This window comes from Hakea prostrata, chromosome 4, assembly GCF_041222555.1.
Source record: "Hakea prostrata isolate BN-2017 chromosome 4, UWA_Hpros_2, whole genome shotgun sequence".
NCBI lineage: Eukaryota > Viridiplantae > Streptophyta > Magnoliopsida > Proteales > Proteaceae > Hakea > Hakea prostrata.
The window spans coordinates 20,595,669-20,605,763 of record NC_142603.1 but is presented as its reverse complement, the minus strand read 5'-3'; the positions used below and the strand labels follow the sequence as shown (position 1 = coordinate 20,605,763).

At 37.0% G+C, this 10,095-nt stretch overlaps 1 pseudogene; it reads left to right on the top strand.

The window, feature by feature from the left end:
* Window positions 1-5,997: 5,997 nt before the first annotated feature.
* On the top strand, window positions 5,998-6,936 carry LOC149018416 (secreted RxLR effector protein 161 pseudogene; annotated as a pseudogene).
* Window positions 6,937-10,095: the final 3,159 nt, after the last annotated feature.

Sequence of the window (10,095 nt, the reverse complement as noted above, 5' to 3'; positions counted from 1 at the left end):
AAAATGGGTTGCAAGGAGAGACGGCACTATTCGGACAGTTAGCTTGGGGTTTTTTTTTTTTTTTGTAATTTCAATTACCAAAGGGCATTTACATAATTTGATTCAGATTTTCAGTCATTAAAATCACAATAAGGATATTAGTGTTATTTGCATAATCATAATGGGGTCATTATTGTCATTTCCCTACCCAGAGGGTATTTATGTAATTTGAAATCCAAATTTTAAATGATTTAAACAAAAGTAAGGGCATTTGAATAATTTTATAACTCATTTTAACAACAAATTTAACTGTGGATAATTTATAATTATGCATGTGGGTGCCATATAATTTTTAAGACAACAGTGGGTGGTCACTAGTTTCACCCCAAATATAGTAGGTACAATGTAATTTGCTCAATAAAAAATAAAAAACATTTCGAGCACCACCGAATGACCCTTTTCACGATGTCACAGACTCCCCTAGATGCCTATAAATATAACCATCACCCTGTTTTGAATGCGTGTGAAATTCTCGGCCCACTTGGGTCCATATCTCACCATAATCCCTTACTCATCAAGTCATCATAATGCATTTACCCCAAAAATAAGAAGACCTCATAATGCCATTACTTTGCTTAGCTTCTTGTTATTGTAACTAAATTGGAATGCAATGGTTCATCCAATGGTGTCAACGGTTCGGTTTGGGGCAGTTTTAGTTTGGGTTTCATGGTTTTGAGCTGAAAAACACCAAGTTAAAACACAATCCATTAGCAAAATAATGGTTTGGTTGGGTTTGGGATCAGGTTGGCTAACGATTTGTGCTAACAGTTGGATTCGGGTTGTGACAGTTTTGAGACCATTACCAACCCTATCAAACCATTATAGCGCATTTCAAATTAAAATTCATATGGGTCTTCAATCTTACGGTCTTACCTCTTGAGCTTAAAGCACAAAGTTCAGGTCCCACCTTCAACAAATCCCATCTGAAATCTTGGAATGAAAATAACCCAACGTTCTAACCCCATCTCAACAGTGGAGCCATTTTTTTTTTTTAGCCAAGTTGATGCCAGTCATAGAGACTGGGGCCCCTCAGGCCCATGGTAGAACTGTTTATAAGAAAAAGTGCCACGATTTGTCGACTTGCTTAAATGATCGAAAAATAAGATATATTTTTTACTTTTAAATAGACAATGTACATGAAAAATATTGTTATTCAAACTCACACAATAGATTTTGAGTAGAAAATAGAGAGCATCTGAAGCAAAATGTATTTTTATGGCATTGAGTGTAAGTTAAACTTGAAATATTCTAGAGAATGAAAGCTCATAATCGAACCTATGGATGTTTAATAAATCTAGATGCTATTGAATGGAAAACTAATCCACTAAAATCTCTCCAAAACTATATGTTAGTGGAAAACCGGTATTAAATCTAGTAAGCTTCACAGGCTATAATGGGTTGACATTCAATATGGTTTGGTTTCAGGTTTGTTCGCGCCATTCAGTTTGGTCTAGTGGGCTGCACATGGGTTGGTCCAATCCAGCCAAAATCAGTCCTGGCTTTGTCTCTTTAGCCAAAACGCAACACATTAAGGTTTGGTTTTGGCCCGTTCGGGCTCAAGTTTAGTTCCATTTTAACAGTATGAGTTTCAAATTGACACCCCTAGGTTCATCCATAGCTTATATAGTAATGCTCATAAATAATAAAACATTACCACTGTATGACTGAGTACAAGCTACCGAGATTACTCTCAAAACTTCTTAAAATGGTCCGGATCCCCTATGCGGTTGTCACTTTGTTTGAGGAGCGAGTTCCCAACTCATCAAGAGCACATAATTATTTTAAATAACTTGTCAATTGTCTTTAGGTCTCATTAATAGCTGCAACTCTTCCCAAAGAAGGATAGAGAGAGATTTCATCCAAGTTGAAGGACCGTCTATGATCCACTTTAACTGTCATCAGTGTAGAGGTATAAACCTTTTGTTTTAACATTATTTATTAAAATGTAGATTAGTAAGCATTCCTACAGTGTGCTTGTAACTACCTGTTATGGACAATTTATGATAGACCTAACTAGGTTGACCAAAGAAGAACCGGACTGATCAAACCTTGGTTGGATCACGAACAAAACAAAGGCAATAAGCAACGTGTACAATTCGAATCGTAACAAACCTCCTTAAAGATAGGGATAATGATTCCAATCAAGTAAGGTATTTTGAATTGTTCTTAGAGTCCAGGTCGGGCTCCACAACTACAGTCCAAGTAATATTCTCTTGGCAGATAAGATTCCTCTCTCCAGGAAGTTAGCAACAATTATAGAGTTCGAATCAAACTCCATTACGGCACAGTTAAGGTAACCTCTCCTAAGATCTATAAATACCCACATATTCATCATTATTAGGTACTCACTCTTGGGTTATTCTTTCTGGCATTGAGAGCTCTACAAGCTATTTTCTTCTCTTAAAGCTATGGGCTTCCACTAACTAGATCGTCGGGGACGTTCCTCGACCAATCCGGTCGAGCACGTTTTTTGCAGGTTGTTCGCTTGTGTTGTTGGGTTTAGTGATGAAAATCATTTTATCTTTGTTTAAGTTCAAATTTTGAATTTGGTGGGTCCCACTTAGTGTTAAACATGGGTAGGTGTTTGGTATCATTAAGAGGGCCTTGGGAGAGGTAAATGGAGAGAGAAAAAGTGAGTTTCTAGTGACTTCTAAAGTGGGTTTTGTCCAAAAACGGGATTGAGTCTTTAGAGTCTTCTTCTTCTTGTGGTTTTGCAAGAAAAGGGTTCTCTTCTCTCTTGTATTCTCTCCATTGCAACTCCATTGAAGCTTGAGCTTGGATTGAAGGGTTTTCTTCAAGAGCTTGAGGTGGAAGGGTATTCTAAGGAGGTTTGAAAGGTTATGTGACCGGTTGAGGTAACATTGTATTACACTCAAATCTTGTACTATTTTGAAGATTAAAATAGTGAAATCCCTCCCCGTGGATGTAGCTAATCTCGAATATTTCGAGTTAGTGAACCACGTAAAATTCTTGTGTGTTGTTTGCATTTTCCTATTCATTCTTGTGGTGGTTTGTTGTTTATTTGCTTTGTGATTGTTTTTCAACTTATTTGCACAAAATCCTTGGTTTATTTTATTCATTTGGGTGATTTGTTTAATCATCCGGTTCTGTGGATTGAGTCTTGTCTTCTACAATTGGTATCAGAGCATAGGTTTTGTGCACTTATTTTGAAGACAATGAGTGCTCATACATTTAAGGTGGAGCCATTTGATGGAAAGACAAATTTTGAATTATGGAAAATGAAGATGAAAGATTTGTTAATTCAAAATGGTTATCACAAAGCATTGTTGGGAAAAGATAAGAAACCGGAGGGAATGAAAGATGATGATTGGGAAGAGATGGATCTCAAAGCCATGTCCACTATTCGGTTGAGCTTGTCCAATGAAGTTTTATTTAATATTGCACATGAAAAATCGGCGGCGGATTTATGGTCAAAGTTGGAAAGCATCTACCAAACAAAGTCTCTCACAAATAGAATTTTCTTAAAGAGAAAATTATTTTCTTTAAGAATGAAGGATGGTTTAAATATTTCTAATCATTTGAATGAATTCAACAATATACTTTGTCAATTGGAAAGTGTTGAAGAAAAGATGAAGGATGAAGACAAGGCGGTGATTTTACTTTGCACTCTACCGGAATCTTATGATCATTTAGTAACGATCATATGTTGTAGTAAGGGGGATTCTCTTGACTTTGATTCGGTTTGTAGTACATTACTAGCCGATGAACTCCGAAAAAGGCTTCGTTGGAAAGTTCTATGGAGGTGGGTTCGGAAGCTAATATGATAAGGGGTAGAAGCAAAGAACGTCATGATTCTTCAAAGGGTTATTTAAGAAGCAAGTCAAGACATCGTTCTAAATCCAAGGGGCATGATGGCAAGTATAATTGTTGGTTTTGTGGAGAGAGTGGACATCTTAAAAAGAATTGTTTCAAAAGAAAGAAAAATGGTTTTAATTCGGGAAATGAAAAAGGTAAAAAAATTGTTGGTGAACATTCTAAGGAGGCAAATCAAGTTGTGGCTACCACATCTAGTGTTATCGAAGATGAAGTGTTGATAGTGGGTTGCAATTCGGAATTTCACCAAAATTGAGTTCTTGACACCAGTACTACACATCATATGTGCCCACACAAATCTTGGTTTAGCACATATGAGCCATGTAAAGGAGGATTGGTGAAGATGGGGAATAACTCATCTAGTAGAACACTTGGCATTGGATCAGTAAACTTGAAGATGTTTGATGGTATTGTTCGCACACTTGAAAATGTTAGACATGTTCCGGATATGACAAAAGTTTGATTTCTTTATCTACTTTGGAGAAGGAAGGTTGTAAATTTTTCGGAGGAGATGGAGTACTCAAAGTTTCAAGATGTGCTCTTGTTATCATGAAGGGAACCCGGGTTGGTCTCTTATACAAGTTGTTGGGTAGTTCCATTGTTGATGATGTTGCAAACGTGGCGGTTGACAAAAGAGATGTTTCTCTTAGGTTGTGGCATCGAAGACTTGGGCATATGAGTGAAAAAGGTATGAAAGTTTTGATGGAAAAGAAACTTATCCCAAATCTGAATTTTTTAGAGAAGGAATTTTGTGAGCATTGTGTCTATGGGAAGCATCATAGAAGGGCTTTTAAAGCAGGTATGCACACAAGTAAAGGGATTGTTGATTATATTCACTCGGATGTTTGGGGTCCATCATCAGATGTGTCTTATGGTGGTGCTCAATACTTTGTTACCTTTATTGATGATTTTTCAAGGAAAGTATGGGTGACAATTCTCAAGTCAAAGAGTGATGTATTAATGGCATTCAAGAACTTCAAGGTTGAGGTGGAGAAAACAACCTGTAGGAGCATCAAAGTTTTGAGGACGGATAATGGAATGGAATATACAAAGAATGAATTTGGTAAATTTTGCAAGGAAGTAGGAATTGTATGGCATCATACGGTTGTGCATACTCCTCAACAAAATGGAGTGGCGGAACGCATGAATAGAACATTGATGGAGAGGGTTCGAGCTATGCAAACTTGGAGAAAGAATTGTGGGCCGAAGCGGTGTTGACGGCGTGCTATCTTGTGAATAGGTCTCCTTCAATGACTTTGGGTGGAAAGACTCCAAATGAGGTATGGCATGGAACTCCTTGTGATTATTCGGATTTTAAAATTTTTGGATGTGATGCATATGTTTTGATTCCAAGTTGTCAAAGGAGCAAACTGGATCCAAAATCCAAGAAGTGCATTTTTGTTAGATATGCTAAGAATGTGAAGGGTATCGGTTATGGGATCCAAGTACCCATAAGATCATCACAAGTCGTGATGTACATTTTGATGAATCCTCTATGTTGATTAAGGGGGTGGAAAAGAAATGTGATGAAAAAAATCAATTGTTGAGGATATCCATGAATTTCACATGCAACCTACAAGTTCTTCAAATGAGGATGCTCATGATGAAGATGTTATGGATCTTGATAATCAAGATGTACAAGGAGAAATTCAAGAAGAAACACCGGTTGGTGTTGAAGAAGAAATTGTGGTACATTTGGGAGGAAGGCTAACAAGACAAACTCGTTTGCCGAAAAGGTACACGGATTGTGTTGAGCCAAATACTCTTAGAGCTTTGGTGGCTTTAAATGAAGAACCAAGTACATTTCTTGACACTATCAATGCGGATGATGCAAAGCATTGGAAGGATGCAATGAATGAAGAGTTTCAAGCACTTCAAAAGAACAAGACATGGGATTTGGTGGAATTGCCAAAGGGAAGAAAAACCATTGGTTGTAAATGGGTGTAAAAACTCAAGAGAGCGGTGAATGGCAAGGTGGAAAGGTATAGGGCAAGGCTTGTTGCCCAAGGCTTTGCACAAAAGGAAGGTATAGATTTCTTTGAAGTCTTTTCCCCGGTTGTGAAGTTGGTGACTATTAGATTGGTGCTTGGACTTGTTGCTATACATGACTTAGAGCTTAAACAAATGGATGTAAAAACATTTGGTGATCTTCTTGAAGAGGTGTACATGAGGCAACCAGAAGGATTTGTTGAGAAAGGCAAAGGGAAGCTCGTGTGCAAGTTGAGGAAGTTCTTATATGGACTTAAACAAGCTTCAAGACAATGGTACAAAACTTTTGACTCATTTATTTTAAGTTTTGGTTACAAAAGAAGTGAATATGATCATTGTTTATACATTAAGTTCTTTGATGATGGTTCATATGTGATTTTAGTTTTATATGTGGATGACATGCTCTTGGTGTCCAAGGATAAAGCTAAAATTGAAGAGCTCAAAGGATGTTTGAGCAAGAGGTTTGAAATGAAGGATCTTGGTCAAGCCAAACAGATTCTTGGAGTTGAGATTCAAAGAGATAGAATGAATGAGACTTTATCACTTTCACAAAAGTCTTTTGTAAAGAAAATTCTTGAAAAGTTTGGCAAGTGTAAAGAAAAGGCAGTTCCAACTCCATTGGGATCACTTTTCAAATTATCTTCCAATTATAGCCCAAATACGGAAGATGAAAAGACCAAGATGACAAGATACCCTTATGCAAGTTTAGTTGGGAGCTTGATGTTTCTAATGGTGTGCACTAGGCCGGATATTGCTCATGCGGTTGGTGTGTTGAGTAGGTTTATGGCAAATCCTGGAAAGAAGCATTGGGAAGCGGCAAAATGGGTGCTTAGATATTTGAGAGGCACAAGTGACTACTCTATCACATTTAGCAAAGGTGGAGAGCAAATTCAAGGCTATGTGGATGCTAGTTATTGTGATGATCGTGATAAAGGGCGATCTACAATGGGGTATGTTTTCAAGTATGGAAATGGTCCAATAAGTTGGATGTCTAAGCTTCAAGCAACGGTGGCATTATCAACTGCCGAAGCGGAATACATGGCGGCAACCGAAGCTTGTAAAGAAGCGGTGTGACTTCAATGTTTGATGGGTGAGATTGGCATTGAGTCAAAAGGTATGCATTTATTTTGTGATAATATGAGTGCAATTTATTTGGCCAAGAACCCGGTACATCACAAGAGGACAAAACATATATTGGTACAATATCATTAGATTCGAGAAGTCATTGAAGACGGAAGGATCCAATTGTTAAAAGTTGGAACAAATGATAATGTGGCGGATATGCTTACCAAGGTTGTCCAAGGAGAGAAGTTGAATTGGTGTTTATCTTCTCTTGGTTTCAAGAAACATGATTTGACAAGTAAGTGATTTCCATCAAGGTGGAGATTGTTGGGTTTCGTGATGAAAATCATTTTATCTTTGTTTGAATTCAAATTTTGAATTTGGTGGGTCCCACTTAGTGTTAAACATGGGTAGGTGTTTGGTATCATTAAGAGGGCCTTGGGAGAGGTAAATGGAGAGAGAAAAAGTGAGTTTCTAGTGACTTCTAAAGTGGGTTTTGTCCAAAAACGGGATGAGTCTTTAAAGTCTTCTTCTTCTTGTGGTTTTGCAAGAAAAGGGTTCTCTTCTCTCTTGTATTCTCTCCATTGCAACTCCATTGAAGCTTGAGCTTGGATTGAAGGGTTTTCTTCAAGAGCTTGAGGTGGAAGGGTATTCTAAGGAGGTTTGAGAGGTTATGTGACCGGTTGAGGTAACATTGTATTACACTCAAATCTTGTACTATTTTGAAGATTAAAATAGTGAAATCCCTCCCCGTGGATGTAGCTAATCTCGAATATTTCGGGTTAGTGAACCACGTAAAATTCTTGTGTGTTGTTTGCATTTCCCTATTCATTCTTGTGGTGGTTTGTTGTTTATTTGCTTTGTGATTGTTTTTCAACTTATTTGCACAAGATCCTTGGTTTATTTTGTTCATTTGGGTGATTTGTTTAATCATCCAGTTCCGTGGATTGAGTCTTGTCTTCTACATGTGTTACCAAACAAAATTTTGCAACAACACTATCAGTTATTGTTTGTACACAATCATGTAGTTATCTGTCTAGATTTGTGACACACCAAAGGGGAAAAATTCTACATTTTACATCTAGTATAAGGCCCGTAATGTTTCGGGAAGGACTAATCAGCCTAATATCGATCTTCATTTCTCACTATCTTGTAAGCCGCCCCCATTTTTTGGGGTACATCTTCTCTTGACCCCCCAAAAAAATTACAATGCTAGGCTAGTTGAGTTATTAATATCTTCTTATCATAATTTGACCATTTACCTGATCTCCAGATCAAACTAAATGGAATCATGAAGCACTCTCCCCACCAAGGATTAGATTACAAGATAGTTCTTAAGCCTTAATCCTAGCCAGTGGCTCCAACTCAATTTTAAAGCATGACCCAATCCACATTACTTTAGTTAGCATTTAAACTTACTATGTAATAAATGAAAGGCTCATGTAGAAGCAAAAGGCTTGAGTTACACCTAGCAAATGAAAAACACAAGGATCCTTTTACCCTGACAACACAACTCTTTTCTTCCTCTTCTTCTTCATTTTTATTTATTTATTTATTTATTCTTTTTCAGTACCTTATAGGCATATGGATTGGATTAGTTACCTAGGTTGAATGAATGACATCCAACTTTCATTATAAGTTATGAAGAGCACTGAACAACTGGGTATTAGTGCTTCTAAAGGTTTGAAGAGTTGAATTCATGACCTGTCACTCCCTTAGGGTTACCCTAAAGACGTGTGACAAATAAAATCACAAAAGTAGTGTTGTATGCTAAGTATCATATGTAGAGGCCGTTGCCCTACTACTTAGACTATTGAGTTTTCATAATTTTAGCCACTTAATGAACAGATACAACATCATTATCTAAATCAATTCGCATTCTTCCCACCAAGAAAAATTAAAATCATACTTTAAACAAGAGAACCCATTAACCAGTGAGGACTCAAACCTGGAACCTAGTGATTGAAGCTCGTAACTAACGATGTCAAGTAGTATGGTTTTCGATAATGTTGTATGATTTTGCTATGTTACAAAAATTTAATGTCGAAATCGAAACCATACCGTACAATTTTGCGTCTACATCTACAAACCTGCTACTATATGATAATGGTATCGTATGGTTGTGGTATACAGATGGTACAAAAACAATACAAGTGTCTTTATGCATATGGCTTAAGTTTATGCCGCCGGTATTGCACCCAAAGCCATTACAGTACCTTACTACAGTAAAAACTATTTTTAGATACCGTAGTGTACTGTTTTCAGTACCAAATTGATGCACTTTTACATAGTCCCCAAACAGGATAGCAAACCCATCAATCAATTATAAGAGATCATCAGAAATCACTAAAGGCAAAGTAAATTTATATTGACTAAACATCAATTGCATATAAACAAAATTTATTCCACGGCTTTACTCCTAATGATTCTGATAAGTAAAAAATAATTACTGACTGGGTCGGATAAAAAACGGTTTGATTGCTCCAGTCGGGAATAGTTCCAAGAGGATCCTTGGGTGTGAAAGAACTCAACGGTTATAGAAGGAGACGTGATCCCGCTAAACTCGGGATATGCGATCGTGCTCTATATGGAAACTGCAACTAACTCACATTGAGGGAGGAAAACCCTACGATCAGACGACTACAAATGAGACTTGTGAATTGGTCCAGCGATTGACAGTAAGAGGTAAATCATATATAAATTAAAGCATAACACAAAGGAAAGGTAACTAAATTGTTTCCCTCCATTCCATCCTTCAATGAAGCTCTGCAACTTGTCAGAGCTCTATAGTAGTGCTCATATTGACATAACCATCGGAGGTGACTTCCCCACCACTGAGTGTGCCCACATCTAACGTTTGTTTTGCACGCCTCTGATGGTTGGATAATTCTCAGATGCATCATATTCAAATCTAGAACTCGATGTTTGAAACCTATCACCCCTAACAACCAAGACAATCTGCAAAGGATTATAAGAATCTCGTTCAAGTCCCTCGTTCAAACTACCTAAAGATGGAAATTTTAAAATAATTAAAAAAAAAAAAATTAAAGGCGAAAATAAATTTCTTCATATCTACCAAACTTTTATTGCTCACACTCAAAATTTGTGTAAAGCCTTTACTCATGAAGACCTTTTTTTTTCAATAAAACTTTACTCACAAATATTTCTAAC